General features: G+C 38.6%; 1 long non-coding RNA gene across 8 annotated transcripts in view; it reads left to right on the forward strand.

Moving 5' to 3' along the window:
- The window catches only part of LOC146403381 (uncharacterized), a 479,111-nt gene that overhangs the window by 137,939 nt on the left and 324,542 nt on the right, over positions 1 to 16,630 (forward strand). For 7 of the 8 annotated variants that reach the window (XR_014803745.1, XR_014803744.1, XR_014803743.1 and 4 more), the window contains exon 2: positions 12,494 to 12,574. This is a non-coding gene — a long non-coding RNA (uncharacterized LOC146403381). The remainder of the gene's footprint in view (positions 1 to 12,493; positions 12,575 to 16,630) is intronic. The other variant, XR_014803746.1, reaches the window with a different exon arrangement.

Here is a 16,630-nt window from a genome sequence, read left to right on the forward strand (position 1 = left end):
CATTTATTTGGCTCTTGAATGTGAGTAAAATAATGAGCAATTACAGTTGGAGTAAGAAAAAGGAAAAAAAAAAAAAAGAACCAATATGCTGCAATGTATCCAAAGATATGTAATTTGATTGTAAAATTCTTCCAAAAATTCCACTGATTTTTATTATTTTTAAAATTTCCCTGGGTGTGAATTACATGAGCCACCTAATGTTCTCCATTTGTACCTATAAATTATCTCAGTGAAAACTGACTTCTGCAAAATATGATTAAACTTGCCCTTACGAGCTATCATCTGGGAGTTCCCATTGTTGCTCAGTGGTAATGAACCCAACTAGTGTCCATGAGAAGGCAGGTTCGATCCCTGGCCTTGTTCAGTGGGTTAAGAATCTGGTTTTGCCATGAGCTGCGGTGTAGGTCGCAAATGGGGCCCAGATCCCGCGTTGCTGTGGCATAAACCTGCAGCTGCAGTTATAGTTCAACCCCTAGCCCAGGAACTTCCATATGCCACAAGTGCGGACCAAAAAAGCGAAAAAAAAAATGTATATATATATATATCTCATCTGCCTCAAGTGTTTTGTTCTATCCATCCTTTTATGGCTTCTCCTCACAAACCCTCTCTGGTAGGTCAAAGAGGGTCCTGGGATGTAGCAATACCACCCATATTTTGCTAGACCTAGATTATTGTCTGTGCTTCCCTCCACCTTTCCAGATGATTCCTGTTCTTCAGAACCCAGCTCAGATACTATGTCTGTAAAGCCTTTTGGTGACTGGCTCCATCTGAGGTTGTTTTTTCTCTTTCCTCTGAATACTTTAAGTATTATTTTCTATTCAGGTCATATCATCTGCTGTCTTTTGAGACTTCTTCTATGTCTTTGAGCTATTATTAACAACTTTTATTATTGATTATGACCTTTTTGAAAATAGAAGCCCTTGATATCTTAATGAGTCTCATGAAAATTGTTTCTTTTTGTGTGGTCATCTTGGAAAGGCAAGTTTAAAGAATCTCTCATCTGGACACGAAACAGATCACATTTATTAAGCATTTGTTAAATGCCCAACACAGTAACAAATGCTTTATGGGCATCTTGTCATTTCTTCATCACGTACACTCACATACACTTAGGAAAACTTGATATAGTAGGCTAGACAAAAAGCTATCTTGAAATAGTTGAAGCAAGGGAATACAGTGTTACTCTAACAGAAAATAACCTTTTTGCTCACAGGATATCTCCAGGCATCCATCTCTCACTGCCATCCTGTGTCTTAGCTTTGCTTTCCTCTTGGTTGACATTTTTAAGTTTGAATGGTACATAGTAACATCAGTCAGACACCCAGAGAGAGAGAGAGAGAACAAGAGAGAGGGGGCAAATGAGTAAGAGGGAGAGGGAGAGAGAGAGTGTGTGTTCTAGCAATTATTTGGGGTGATGGAGATCCCCACATGGCTTCTCAGAACTGGTCAGTGATTATTTAGGCCTGAGCAGTCACCCCTAAAATGCAGCAAGATGAGGTGTGGGTCCAGTGCTACTTGAACCATGAAGCCTGAGAATAGGACCAGTAAAGTTTTTTCTACTCTGGTGAGTATTATTTCTAATTTACAGATAAGACCTGTGCTTAGAGGTGAAGTGTCTTGCCCAAGAGCCCCCATATAAGAAAGGTCAACCCGGCATAAGTTCTCTGGAGTTTATGCTCGTAACTACTCTGCTGTATTGTAGTATGTTTATTAAACTGTGTTTGTGTATCAGTGCTTAAAGTAAAAATAGCTCTTCTATATGGACCTCATTTTATGTATTTTCAGTAGCAGTCTGAAAGATAGATACTCAGTGCCTCTACTTCCTCATTGAATTTCATCTTTTTTTTTTTCATACACCTCCCCCCCTTTTTCGTTTTTGAATACTTTCATAGCTTTTTAATGGATCCGAAGACACACACCTGACAAAGAAATCTCAGATGTTGTTGGTGGGGAGAATTTTGCAGAAGAAAAGCATGCAGGCCACTGAAATATCTTTTCATTGCCTGGGGAGGCACCTCGGGGAAGGGTGGAGATTCAGGAGTATGTTACATGTGCTAGTCCAAGATCTGTCAATAGAAAGACATGTGACCACCCTATGGAGAATAAACCAGGACAGACTGAGCTCTGGATGCAGAGCTCCTGAGATGAAAGTGGACGGCTCCTGTTATCTCTGGCTCCTTCCACAATCCAGCACCTGCCCTGCTCTTGCTCAAGCCTGCCCGCAGGCCCTGCTCTTCAGGTTCTTTCTGCCCCTCTCAGTTCCCAGGGGAGACCACCCACCATTTGACTGTAATTCTAACTCTTCCTGTTCATCTCCTTCTGAACAAAAGAATTTCAGATGACCAAGATGGATTTTCTGTAATTTTTGACATTGTATTTTAGGTGCTATATACATTTTAATATATGGACACACAAATGTATGTTTTATTGTACCAACCCCTGTCCTGACATTCTGGAATGCAGCCCTCATTTTACTTCTTTCTCTCCTAATGACTTTTCCAACTTTGAAGTAGTTAGATCACAGCTTCTTTATGAATGTGTTTTAATGACTTTGTTTTCTCCCCATTATCTAATGAAGTACATGGCAGGTATTGCTCAACAATATGTTTATTTAATTTAACTGAGGACTCAGAGATGGTTGAACTGTCTGTGACTCTAAAGTGAGGAGTTTCATCTTATTCCAGAGGTGGCCTCAATTGTTTGCACTCTACACTTTGAGCTTGGGCTAAGAGCTATAGGATGAAACAAAGTTTACCAGCTTAATCCACAGATTGGTATGTAGTTCTTACATCTTTATCCATTCAGTCTTTAATATATCAGCTGAGGGGATAATTTGGGATTACTCTCTGTTTTCAGAATTTAGAATTTAGCGTAGTCTCAGGATTTTGCTTTAATCAGGAATAATGGCTTGGTGTTGTAAAAAGCATTAAAATATTATGTCCTATCTTATCCAAACTAGATGTCAGTAATTATACAGTGTACACTTGATCCATGATGAGATTGTGGGCAGAAAAGGAAACAAGACTTATGTAGAAATGTGGCCTATTAACAATGAAAAATGTATTTATAAGTTGTCTTTCTATTAACAGTTTGTACTCTTATCTATATGGAAGGTATTTGGCCTGTTCCTCCACTGATTTTTTTACTGGCAAAAGCCTAACTTCACCGTCAGTGTGTGGACATCAGCCTAGGGGTTTACCTGTGTAACTTTTTCATGTTAAAGTCCACAAAGATTTTCCTAAATTAGCAGGGGGCATTTTCACAGCAGACCAGTGAAAAATGTGATGAGCTTTCTTCAGCTGGTTTGGTTTTAGCTGCCACTTTGGAGCTTTTACACTTCTTTCCCTTTCCCACCCCATCTCCAGGAGGTAAACACAAAATATAATTTGCATCAGCTATAGAAATGCCTCTGAGATCACTGCTCTAAGTGCGCTGGGGATTTAGAGTAGAAATCCTGAAAAAGAGAAAAAGGCAAGGGTAAAAGCTCTGTTGACAAGGGAGTTTCATAGGCATGTGGTGAGAGCACAACATTGGACGTGTGAATACAAATTCCGCAAGCTTCCTCTCCTCTCGTAAAAAAAAAAAAAAAAGAGTCTAGGAGTGCAGAAGTTCTGTCTGGTTAAAGAGTTGGACACACTGGCAGCTGGGGTAGCTTAGTTTTTCTTTCTGATTAAGATACTTCCCTGGTGGAGTGTTTAGAGTCTTAACTTGTCCTGCTCCTCAGCACATGTGGCACCACTGGTTGAGAGGAAGGCAGATGGCTCTCTCTGTACATAATGCTGAATGGTGCCTTCTCAATGTGGCCAGTCCACTGGGCTTGAATAGAAGGGCATTTGAATTCTCACTTTGGTGCAGACCATTAGCACATTCACCCTCTGTGGGCATCAGGTCACGGAACCCAAGTCAGCTTGTGAACCAGGATTTTCCCTGGAGTAAACATGATACGTGTACTTGACTATGAGGTCAGCCATTAAAGGTTAAAGATTGTTTTTTCCTCAGTAGGATCAGGTATTTATTCATATTTGGATAACATCTAAGTGGAGGTAATTTAGATATTTAATCAAAGCAAAATCTATTCTTAAAAAATGGGAAGACCTCATTATAGATTCACAGATCTGTGTATTTGTGTGCTCAAGGATAATAATAATACTGGGATACGTTTCAGAGAAAAGAGATGAGTAAAAATAAGAAAAAAAAATTAATGGATTTGAGCCCAAGTAAATGAAACTCTATTATTTAATTATAGTATCTGACTGTGAATATAAATGGGAGCTGTAGAGCAGAATTTTTTCTAAAGTTTGGTCATAGAACATTTCATGACTAAAAGAGGAAATCTGTCACTCAGAGCTACAAGCTAGAGGTTTGATCGTTCATAAAATGAATGAGGGAGTATAAAGAATATTTAGGGAATTGAGAACTGTCCCTCTTGTATATACTTAACTATTTTTACATCTAAAGTGAATAAAAACTGCATAATGTGGAAAATATGTCAGTGTCCTTCATATTTGCTGCTCTGTAGTAGCCTGGATAGAAGGGGGAAAACTTCTATCCAGGACATGCTAACTTACAAGTTCCTGTTGGGAACTTCTTGTGGGCCAATGTCTGCAATATATCTATGGCTGGGCCATTTATTTGCTATCAGTTGCCACTTTTGGCAGGTGGGTATGTTTAAACCTCAGCATCCTGGCTAAATTCCTATGTAGATGAGTGATGATATTCCATCTGCCGTGTTCTTTTTTTTTTTTTTCCTTTTAGGGCCACACCCGTGGCATATGGAGGTTCCTAGGCTAAGGGTTGAATTGGAGCTACAGCTGCCAGCCACAGCAACATCAGATCTGAGCCGCATCTCCGACTTACACCACAGCTCATGGCAACGCTGGATCCTTAACCCACTGACGAAGGCCAGGGATCGAACCTGCGTCCTCATGGATGCTAGTCAGATTTGTTAACCACTGAGCCACAATGGGAACTCCAAAAAAAACCTTAATATTTTTATTCCTGATTGTGTAGTTCAGTGTCATCAGACCTCAATTCTAGGTCCTGACTCACTTATGACCTGGTGCAAGTTAACTTTGCCTCTCTGAAATTAATTTTCTATAAAAGGTGAATAATAGTCTAGGTAATTGTTAAGCCTATTTATAATTATAACAGATTATAACCTGTTGATGTTCCATATCCTTGATAAATGGAATAAGAGGAAAAATTTTATCCAGGTTTCAAAACTTTTAATATTTCTATTCACTTTAATGTATTAGAAAACACATTCTCTTAGACATTATCTCTAAAGTTGTCTATCTGAAAAAGTGTGTATCAAATGATAGAAATCTTGGTGTTTCAAATAGGAGTGAGGTATTTTTTTCTCCCTCATCAATCTCAGTTCACATCCTAGTTATCTTTTTAGTGGTGATATGAACATATATGTAGTTCTAGATGGAGAAAATAGGAGATTTTTTGGGGAAAAACAGTGCAGTATCTCAAATAGCTTCAATTATTTTGATGTTTATAGTTTTGATTTACCAAATCTCACACTTTTGCATATTCAGTAGTACATGATTCATGACACCCTTCACTCAAACTGATTATATGATGACACCATCAGAATGTGATAAATTATGTATATTTGATGTTATATGTAAAGCAACTACAGTAAAAGCTATACAAAGAGACACTCAAAATATTATAAATAAATCAAAATTGAATTATGAAACGTGGAAGGAAGGCAGGAAAAAAACTCAGAGAAATGAAAAATAGAGAAAAACAGAAAACAATAAATAAAATTACAGACTTTAGCCTTTACATATCAATAATTACATTAAATGTAAATGGTCAATATACAACAATTAAAAGACATTGTCAGAGTGTATTAAAAGATAGCACCCAACTATAATGCTGTCTCTTTATAAATTCTCTTCAGATAAAATGATATTGGTAAGGTGAAAGTAAGGAATGGATAATGAGTTATCATGCAAACGTTAATGAAAAGATAATAGGAATAGCTATATTAATATAAAATACAGTGGACTTTGGAGCAAAGAAAATTACTAATAACAGAGAGGGATACTATATAATGATAGAAGAGTTATTCCATAAAAAGACATGGCATGGAGTTTCCATTGTGGATCAGCAGGTTAAGAATCTGACTAGTATCAGAGTTCCCATCGTGGCTCAGTGGTTAACGAATCCAACTAGGAAACATGAGATTGCAGGTTTGATCCCTGGCCTCGATCAGTGGGTTAAGGATCTGGCGTTGCCATGAGCTGTGGTGTGGGTCACAGATATGGCTCGGATCCTGCGTTGCTGTGGCTCTGGCATAGGCCGGCAGCTATATCTTCGATTCGACCCCTAGCCTGGGAACCTCCATGTGCCGCGGGAGCGGCCCTAGAAAAGGCAAAAAGACAAAAAAAAAAAAAAAAAAAAAGTGACTAGTATCCATGAGGATGTGGGCTTGATCCCTGGCTTTGCTCAGTGGGTTAAGGATCTGGCATTGCCACGAGCTGTGGTGTAGGTTTCAGATGTGGCTCAGATCTGCTGTTGCTGTGATTCGGGTGTAGGTCAGCAGCTGCACCTCCGATTTAACCCCTTGCCTGGGAACTTCCATATGCCACAGGTGCAGCCCTAAGAAAAAAGAAAAAGAAAAAGGCATGGCAATCCTAAATGTTTAGGCACTGAATTACTGATCTGCAAAAAATGACATATTTGAAAAAAAGAAATAGAAAAAATTAATGAATATAATTGAAGACTTCAACACCCCTATCTTTCAACTGATAGAAAACTAGACATAATATCAGCAAGGATATAGAATACTCAACAATATCAGTAATCAACAGACTTTAATTGACATTCACAGAACACCACCAATAGCAACAGGACACATATTCTTTCCATGTGACCATGGAAATAAACCACGATAGACCATTTTCTAGATCAGAAAACAAAGTCTCAACAAATTTAACATCAAAGTCATTAAAAATATATATTTTGACTACCATGGAATCAAATTAGAAATCCATAACTGAAAGATAATATGTAAATCTTTGAACAACTGGAAATTTAGCAACGTATATTTCAAATAATCCCTGGGTCACAAAAGACATCTCAAGGAAAATAAAAAATATATTGAACCGAATGAAAATAAAACTGCAGCATCAAAATTTGTGGGTCATAGGAAAAGAAGTCCTGAGAGGAATTTTTATAGCACCAAATGCAAACGTTAGAAAAAGGAAAAGTCTCTGATCTCATCTAACTTTCCACCTCAAGAACCTAGAAAAGGAAGAACTGAATATACCCAAAGCAAGCAGAAGGAAGGAAAGAAATAATAATGTTAAGAACAAAAATCAATGAAATTAAAAATAGAAAAAGTCAATGAAAAATCTTGTTATTTAAAAAGATTTATAAAATTGACAGACCTCTAGCAAGACTGACAAAGATAAAGCAGACAAGACACAAATTACCACTGTGAAGAATGAAAATAAAAATATCACTGCAGACCCTGCAGACATCAAAAGGATAATATGAGTATACTAGAAGCAGCTCTCTGCACATAAATTTGATGATTTAGATGAAATGGATCAAGTCCCCAAATTACAGAAACTACTATAACTCACCCAATATTAAATAAATAATTTAAATAATCTTATAACTGTTAAAGAAATTGAATAAGTAATTTTAACATTAAAAAAATACAGTCCCAGGTATATTCAATAAAGGATTCTAACAAACATTTAAAGAAGTAATACCAATTCTACAAAAGCTCTTCCAGAAAACCATTCATTTTATGAAAGTGGTATTACCCACATACAAAACCTGACAAACATAGATATAGAAAACTGGAGACAAATATCTTACATGAACACAGACACAGAGATCCTTAACAAAATATTAGCAAATAGAATTCAGCAACATATACAACAACATATGTACTGTGACCAGGTAGGATTTATTTCAGAAGTGTAAGGTTGGCTTAATACTTGCAAAACTGTCAGTGCAGTACACCGTGTTAACAGGCTAAAGAAAAGACATCATATGATTCTGTCAATTCATGAAGAAAAAGCATTTGACAAAATTCAACACTCATTTATGATCAAAACTCTCAGAAAAATAAGAACAGAGAATTTCCTCAAGTTGACATAAAGCATCTGAAATAAAACTTATGAATTCTATAATTAACATTACTCTTGATGATGAATTATTTCCTTTCAGATCAGGAACAAGGTCAAGAATATATGCACTCACCATTTTTATATTTAATATAGTGCTAGAATATCCACCCAGTACAAAAAGACAGTAGAAGGAAATGAAAAGCATAGATATCAGATGGAAGAAATAAAATTATCTCTATTTATTGGTAGCTTGATTATGTAGAAAATCCCAAGGAACTTAAAAAACAAAAGCAAAGAAGTAGGATATAAGGTAAACATAATAAAAGTCAGCTATCTTCCTATGTAATAGCATAGAACATCTGAACACCAAAGCTAAAATTATAGTATCATTTATAATCACTCAAAAAATTAAATGTGCAAGGAGGTTCCCTTGTGGCTTAGTGGTAGCAAACTCAAGTAGTATCCGTGAGGATGCAGGTTTGATCCCTGGCCTTCCTTAGTGGGTTAAGGATCGGACGTCACAGTGAGCTGTGGTGTAGGTTGCAGATGTGGCTCAGATTCAGCATTGCTGTGACTGTCTTGTAGGCCAGCAGCTGCAGCTCCCATCTGACCCCTAGCCTGAGAACTTTCATATGCAGTGGGTGTGGCCTGTAAAAAAATTAAATACTCAAGTATAAATCTAATGAAATATGTATAGGACGTGTATGCTCAAAGCCCCGCAACAGTAATGGAAAATCTAAATAAAGAGATATACCATGTTCATGGATTACAAGACTTGCCATAAAAAATATATCAATTCTACAAGAAGGGATATACAGGTTTTTTTTCTTTTTCTTTTTATGGCCACACCTGAAGAGTATGGAAGTTCCTGGGTTAGGAGTTGAATCAGAGCTGCTGTTACCGACCTACACCACAGCCACAGTAACCCCAGATCCATAACCCACTGAGTGAGGTCAGGGATTGAACCCTCATCCTCATGGACATTATGTTGGGTTCTTAACCTGCTGAGCCACAATGGGAACTTCAAAAATTATGATTTTAGTTTCTTTCTTATTTATTTATTTATTTATTTAGCTGCTCCGATGGCATGTGGAAGTTCTCGGGACAGGGATTGAACCTGTGTCACAGCAGTGACCTGAGCCACAACACTGACAGCACTGGATCCTTAACCTGCTGAACTACTATGGAATTCTCTGATATATAGGTTTCATACAATTTTTATCAAACTTCCAGCAGATTTTTTTTGGTGTATATAGACCATATTATTCTAAAATTTGTATGAAAAGGCAAGGGAATCAAAATAGCTTATAAGAATTTTTAAATACAAGAAGGTGGGAAATTGGTGAAATCTATCCAATTTCAATGTTTATCATATAGCTATAGGAATCAAGACTGTGTGATCTTGGGAGAGGGTTACATATATATATCAATGGAATAGAATAGAGAACTCAGAAATTGACCCATGAAAATATATCCAGTTGATTTTTGATGAAGGTGCTAAACCAGTTCAATGGAGGGAAACTTTTCAATAAATGATGTTGGAGCAGTTAGACATCCATAGCAAAAAATGAACCTTGACCCAAATTTTACATCTTATACAAAAATTAAAATATATCAAGAACTTAAATGTAAAATTTAAAAATATATTTTTATTTTAAGAAAAGAAAAATCTTCAGGATCCAGAGCTATGGAAAGCATTTTTAGATTTTATACTAAAAGCATGATTCATAAAATGAAAAAGATTGATAAATTTACTTTATCAAAATGAAAAATTTTGCTCTGTGAAAGACCCTCTTAGAAAATGAAAAGACAGGCTACAGACTGACAGAAAATATTTGCAAACTATATATTTTGACTGCAATTAAGGATTAGTATTAAGAACAATCTTTCAAAACTCTACAATAAAAAATGAAACAATCCAATTAGAAAATAGAAAAAAGCCATAAATATTTCATGGGAAAGTATATGTACAGATAGTATTATAAGCACATGAAAAGATGTTTGACATCATAAATAATTAGAGAAAAAGTAGAATGGCTAAAATAAGAAATAGTGACAACACCAAATGCTGGCAGGGATTGCAGAAATTGGCTTGCTCATGCATAGCTGATGGACATGTAAGATGGTGCAACCATTTTGCAAAATAGTTTGACAGGTTTTTAAGGAAAACTTAACATACAACCACCATAAAACCCAGCGATTACTCTCCCAGGGATTTATCTCAGAGAAAGGAAGACTTATGCTCACACAAAAACCTGTATACAAATGATTATAGCAGCTTTACTTATAATAACCCAAACTAGAAACAATACAGTGTCCATCAGTGGGCGAATAGTTAAATGATCTAAACAATACTCAGCAATAAAAATGGAGGAACTCTTGATACACACACCAACCTGGATGAATATCCAGAAAATTGTGTTGTATGATTTCATTTGTATAAAATTCTTTTTTGGCTGCCTGGCAGCATATGGAGTTCTGGGCCAGGGATCAGATCCGAGCGACAGTTGAGACCTAAGCCGCAGATGTGGCAACGCCAGGCCAGGGCTGGAACCTGCATCCCAGTGTTCCCAAGATGCCAATCCCATTGAGCCACAATGGGAACTCCTCATTTGTATAATATTCTTGAAATGATAAAATTACAGAATTTGTACTTTAGTGGTTTTCAGGAGGCAGGGTGGGAGGGCTATAAAAAGGCAACCTGAGGAGTTCCTGTCGTGGCTCAGTGGTTAATGAATCTGACTAGGAACCATGAGGTTGTGGGTTCGATCCCTGGCCTTGCTCAGTGGGTTAAGGATCCGGCATTGCCGTGAGCTGTGGTGTAGGTTGGGAGGCCCCATGGCACCAGGGCAAGTGCCCGGGCGGTGGTCCATTCCCCAGCCCTCCCCACGGGGCTTACGTCACTCACCCCGGGACAGAACGGCCACCACTGACCCAAACGCAAAGGCTCCTTTAACACTTGGGCTCACAGGGCCACGCAGCCACCCCTGCTCATTTCCCAGGCCCTGGAACGAGTGACTGAGCTGGACAGGCTTGGTCGCCAGCAGAACTGCCCACTGAGTCCTTGGCCGCCCAGTGGCAGCTGGTGTGGGTTCGATCCCTGGCCTTGCTCAGTGGGTTAAGGATCCGGCGTTGCCGTGAGCTGTGATGTAGATTGCAGATGAGGCTCAGATCCTGTGTTGCTGTGGCTCTGACATAGGCCTGAGGCTACAACTCCGATTAGACCCCTGGCCTGGGAACCTCCACATGTCATGGGTATGGCCCTAGAAAAAAGGCAAAAAGACCAAAAAAAAAAAAAAAAAAAGCAACCTGAGAGACTGATGTGGTGATGGAAATATCCTGTATCTTAACTCTATCAATGACAATATCTTGGTTTTGATATTGTACCTGAGCTTTGTAAGATGTTACCATTGAGGGGAAATAGGATCAAAATTATAGGGGATTTCTTTGCATTATTTCTGACAACTGCATGCAAATCTACAATTATCTCAAACTAAAATATTTGATTAAAGAAAAGGCAACCTTCTAATGGCTTCTAGATTAACATTCAAAGCCTTTTCAACCATAGTCATACCCTGCTTCTCTCTCCCTGGCATATCATGCTGCAGCCACAGTGGCCTTTTTGCTGCTCCTGGCCTTGCTTAGGAGGCTCTCACCACAGGGCCTTTATACTTGCTATTCTCTCTGCCTGGAAAGCGCCTCTGGCTCACTCACTCTATCCTGGTCTCTGCTCAAATCTTGCCTTATCAGAGTGGTTATTTTCCTTGAATAGTCTCTAAAATAACAGCCCAGTTACAATCTATTCATTACTTGGGTTTATTTTTCTTCTCTCATTAGAAACAGGTTTGGTGCTTTTAAGAATTTCAAATTTTTAGGGTAGGAACCTTAAATTTCCTACTATGCTTCTTTTTTTCTATGTGTTCTTCTGGGATTTAGAGCATTTGATTTAAGAAAAACAGACTAGGAGTTTCCACGGTGGTGCAATGGGATCTCTGCAGTGCCAGGACGCAGATTTGACCCCTGGCCTGGCACAGTGAGTTAGAGGATCTGGCATTGCAGCAGCTGTGGCATAGGTGGCAGTTGTGGCTCAGATCTGATCCCTGGCCTTGGAACTCCGTATGCCAAGGGGAGGCCAAAAAAAGAAAACACACACACACACAAAACAACCAAGAAAACCCCAAACAAACTGATTCATTCTATTTTCTTTCCTTCCGTTGATGGCTCTGTAACTTTCTAGATGGAATTTAAGGGTTCTATAATAGTAGATGCTATGTATTCTGTCAGGCTCAGTTTATCACAATCAACTGCAATTTCCCCAAACAGCTAAGATTTGAGAGTTGTCCTCCTCACACATGAATCTGCCTCTAAGTGACTTAGCTCTAATTTTCTTCTAGGCTTTTTAATCAGTCCACGGTGTAAAGACATCCTTCAAGAGGATCCTTAGAAGTCTTGGACAGGCTTCCTGCATGTGGTAGGTATGTGTCTACAGCCTGAATGTGCAAGAAATGTAACTTGTTTTATTTTCTGTAGTTAAATCTGAATTATATTTTAATCCTCCATTTAACCATGTGGAAGCAGTTGGAGGTTACATCCTAATTCTAGGTGAGGCTATGAGAACAAAGGGTGACAGGTCTGTTCCTAGGCTGTCATCTCATCTCTCCATCAGTCACATTTGTCTTCCATCCTTTGTCAGTACTTGCGAGTCATTGCTAAGGCACACCTAGATCTTCCTTTGAGGATCGTCTCCTCTCCTACTCTTGGCTTCTTCCAGATACTTTTTGGGCACAGTCCTGATGAACCAGAAGAAACTCTCTGGAGTGGCCTAAAGCTCTTTCTTCCTTGGGTGTTACTCTGAAGCATGTGGTCCTTATTCTATTGCTCCTGTGTCCTGCTATTGTATGAGGGTTGTGGTAAACCGGTCAGGTCCATCCGCCTGCACGTAGCACTTAGTCATTTCTAAGGTCCAGGCTCCATCCAACCAAGAAACTCCCCCCTCCCCGCCATTATCTCCCACCAGTATATTTGAGATTTCTCTCTGTAACAGTACTTTGAACAGGCACAACTTAGGAAATCAATCAAAACCCAATTTACTTTTTTTGTTGTTGTTTCTTTAAAATGAATAGAGAAAGGGAGGGCTGGATATTCCCTTTTCTTTGGATAAAATTTAGGTCCTAGGTAGGCTCCATCTCTAATAGAATTACTCTTAGATTAAAAAAAAAAATCTATCCATACTTTAAATCACAAACATAGTCTACATTCAGAAATTGGAATGTCCAGGGGTTCCTAATGTGATACAGAGGGTTAAGAATCTGACTGCAGCTGCTTGGCTCACTGCAGATGTACAGGGTCAATTCCTAGCCTGGCTCAGTGGGTTAAAGGATCTGTCATTGCTGCAGCTTTGGTGTAGGTTGCAGCTGGGGCTCAGATTCAGTCCCTGGCCTGGGAACTTACCTATGCCGTGGGTGCAGCCATTTTTTAAAAAAAATAGAGTGTCCAATTTCAGAACATAGTCATAGGTTGAAAGTTAATTCAGTATCCAATCATCTTTCCTTCCCTGTATGAGGCCATTTTTGGATTAGGCTATTGCAGTGGGAGAGGGTGTGTTGTTTTTTTTCTGTCTATTACCTCCTCCCCCATTTGCTATCTGCTATTGCTAAATCCTAAGGATTTGGAACATGGGGAAGAAAAAGGAGTGACTTAAGGCTGTTTATTCCTTGAACTGGTACTCTGTTAAGCTGACTTCAGCTTTCTGGACCTGGCAGATGTTTTATTAAACGAGTGGCCAATCGGCCACTTTGGGGAGGACATCAGTGGCTCCCCTGCTGGACCCATTTGTCTTCAACTCTCCTGATCTGGACAGGGCTTCTCCTCAGCTGTTCATTCCCTACTCAGCACTTAGTTTTCAGCTAGTCCATCCCACATGAACTCATATTTGGTGTATCAAGAATACTTCTAGCTGGTCATCTTGGCCTTCAGATTGGCTCTCTCATTCCTGCTTCATGAAAACATACATCTCATGAACCTCCAAGGGCAAGAGGGGGTGCGAATACTTCTCCAATTCCAGAACTGCTTCTTGCCTGACCCTCTTGTCCTCCAGATTTCCAAGACGGGAGTCACTCTGCAATCCATGGGGTTTCCCAAACTCCAGAGGATACATCTAGGCTGTCTAAATTCCCCTTTGAAGCATCTCTAAAGAAAATAGCCCCTTCCATCCTTCTTGCTTGGGGTGAGGTGACACTTGCCATTGGGCAGCAGCTCAATCCAAGAACATCTTATAAAGCTTCTTCTCCCCTCTGTTCTTCTGCTCCTTTACATTCTTTTGTTGGATTTTAGATGCATCCAGCCATTTCTTTTTTTTTTTTTTTTTAATCTGGATTTTGATCTAGCCCTTTACTTTGGAATTTCATGCCTGTTCAGTAAAATGCCTCAACTAGAGGCACTGGAAGATTGGAAGTTGAATCTTCCAATCGAATAGTCTGGTCATTCTATGCTACTAGGGAGAGTTATGGTAGTGGAGGGAGGAGTAGAGTTTCAGTCACCTCATCTCCCACTTATTCCTAGATTCACTAATGTCTATACATGCCTTGACTACCTTATTTCCACTCAGAGGTATCTAAATTTGCTTTTTGTAGATAAATAGGAGGATCTCACCTAAGTTGGTTTTCAGTGTGTGAAAATCATTCTAATCTCCCAGAGTGTCTTAGGCTTTTGAAACTGAAGACCTAATAATGGACCCTACTCCATCCCCATGCTTCCCTGCTCTGTCAACAATTTTCTAATGAAAATTGAGTGTTGAGTATAGCGACTTGGCTGATTGAATGGAGAAAGATGCAAGATTCAAGGAATAAGATATTTCAAATATTATACCCTTTATGATAAAAAAGTATTGCCTGCCCTCTTTTGAGTATCTACCATGTGATTTTTTAACCCTTATAATGGCACTGCCTCCATTAGAGTAAGGATTTGCCAATTGAGAAAACCAGGTACATTAGTTTGCTAGGGCTGCTCTGATGAAGTACCACAAGTGGGGTGGCTTAAGAAATAGGAGTTCATTGTCTCACAGTTCTAGGGGATAGAAGTCCAAAATCAAGGTGTTGGCAGGGTTGGTTCTTTCTGAGAGCAGTGAGGGAAGGATCTGTTCCAGACACCCATCCTTGGCTTGTAGATGGCATTGTCTCCCTTTCTCTTCACGTCATCTTTCCTCTATGAGTGTTTGCTCCATGTTCAAGTTTCCTTTTTTCTAAGAACACCTGTTGCATCGGATTAGGACCCATATTAATGCCCTCATCTTCACATAACTAATTATATCTGCAGTGACTCTATTTTGAAATGTCACATTCCAAAATACTAGGAGTTAAGACTTCAATATGTGAATTTGTGGGCAGGACAGAATTTAGCCCATAACACTAGGGTTCAAAGAGGCTCAGTAACTTAATGTCACACAGATGTTGAAATGCCACTGTGAGGGTTCTTTACCACTATGCTGTAACTCTACAGCTGTGTCCTTTCTGCTGTCCTGCACTTTGTCTTAGGGGATTCTTGCATACAGCCCTGTGCAACGAGGGGAATGCTGCTTTGCCTTTAAACGACCAGACCAGACTGGCTGGGACCAGCAAAGGAGATGAGACTTAGATCTAGGTCATACTGTTGCATGAACTTAGATAATGCACCTTACACAAAGGAGCAACAGGAACATGCTTGTGGAGAGATGCAATCTAATACCATCATATCATAGGCTGGAAAATGAATTTATAGCTGAACTAGAGGTATAGGTTATGAAAAATACAGCTGGATCTGAAACTACTAAAATGGTGTCAATGTAAGTTTGGTCATGTTAGTTGTATGACCTGTCATTTGCGATTTTGATGCTCTTGAGCTGTATTCATAACTAAATATGCCGTGTGTATATGGTCTCCTTCATGTAGAGCATATTTGAACAGTGTGTAATAAAACAACATATTTAAATCATGCAAAGGAAAAAGAATAAAATGTTTGCTCTAAAGTTCCTGCAGGCATTTACTAGATAATGATAATGATAGCTTTACTAAAAAAGGATAAAATATGTTCAGCTTCAATGAGGATTATATTTAGGAGAATTATCAGATTATTTTGGATATTTTCCTTATAAAAACAATTCTTTAGTGCATAATAGGTAGAAGATAGGAATTATAATAGTGATTCAGAGACATGGCTTCATGCATATGAACATAATTTGAGTTTTATAGCACTCAGCACTGTTTTATTCCAGATGGCAAAACATTTTTATTATTCCTTTTAGTTAGTGCTTGAAGTATATACCTATGGAAATAAGTCTATTATAAGATTTTTCTTGCCAAAACTCTAATAGATGCTCACTTACTGAGAAATATGTGTAGTGAGAAATATTTAAGAAAAATACACTATAATGAAGCTGCACTAATGATATTTATTTAGCTAATTGTGTACAGGAATCTAAACATGATTTCAAGTAAAGTAGACTGTTGGTCATGTAAATAAGCCTGGCACAGGTGTGCAGAATTTTAAGAGAATTA

This window comes from Sus scrofa, chromosome 5 (genome assembly GCF_054392235.1).
Source record: "Sus scrofa isolate SSC_HxYL_T2T_F1_AM1 chromosome 5, Sscrofa_HxYL_maternal_Yorkshire_Landrace_v2.0, whole genome shotgun sequence".
Taxonomy (NCBI): domain Eukaryota; kingdom Metazoa; phylum Chordata; class Mammalia; order Artiodactyla; family Suidae; genus Sus; species Sus scrofa.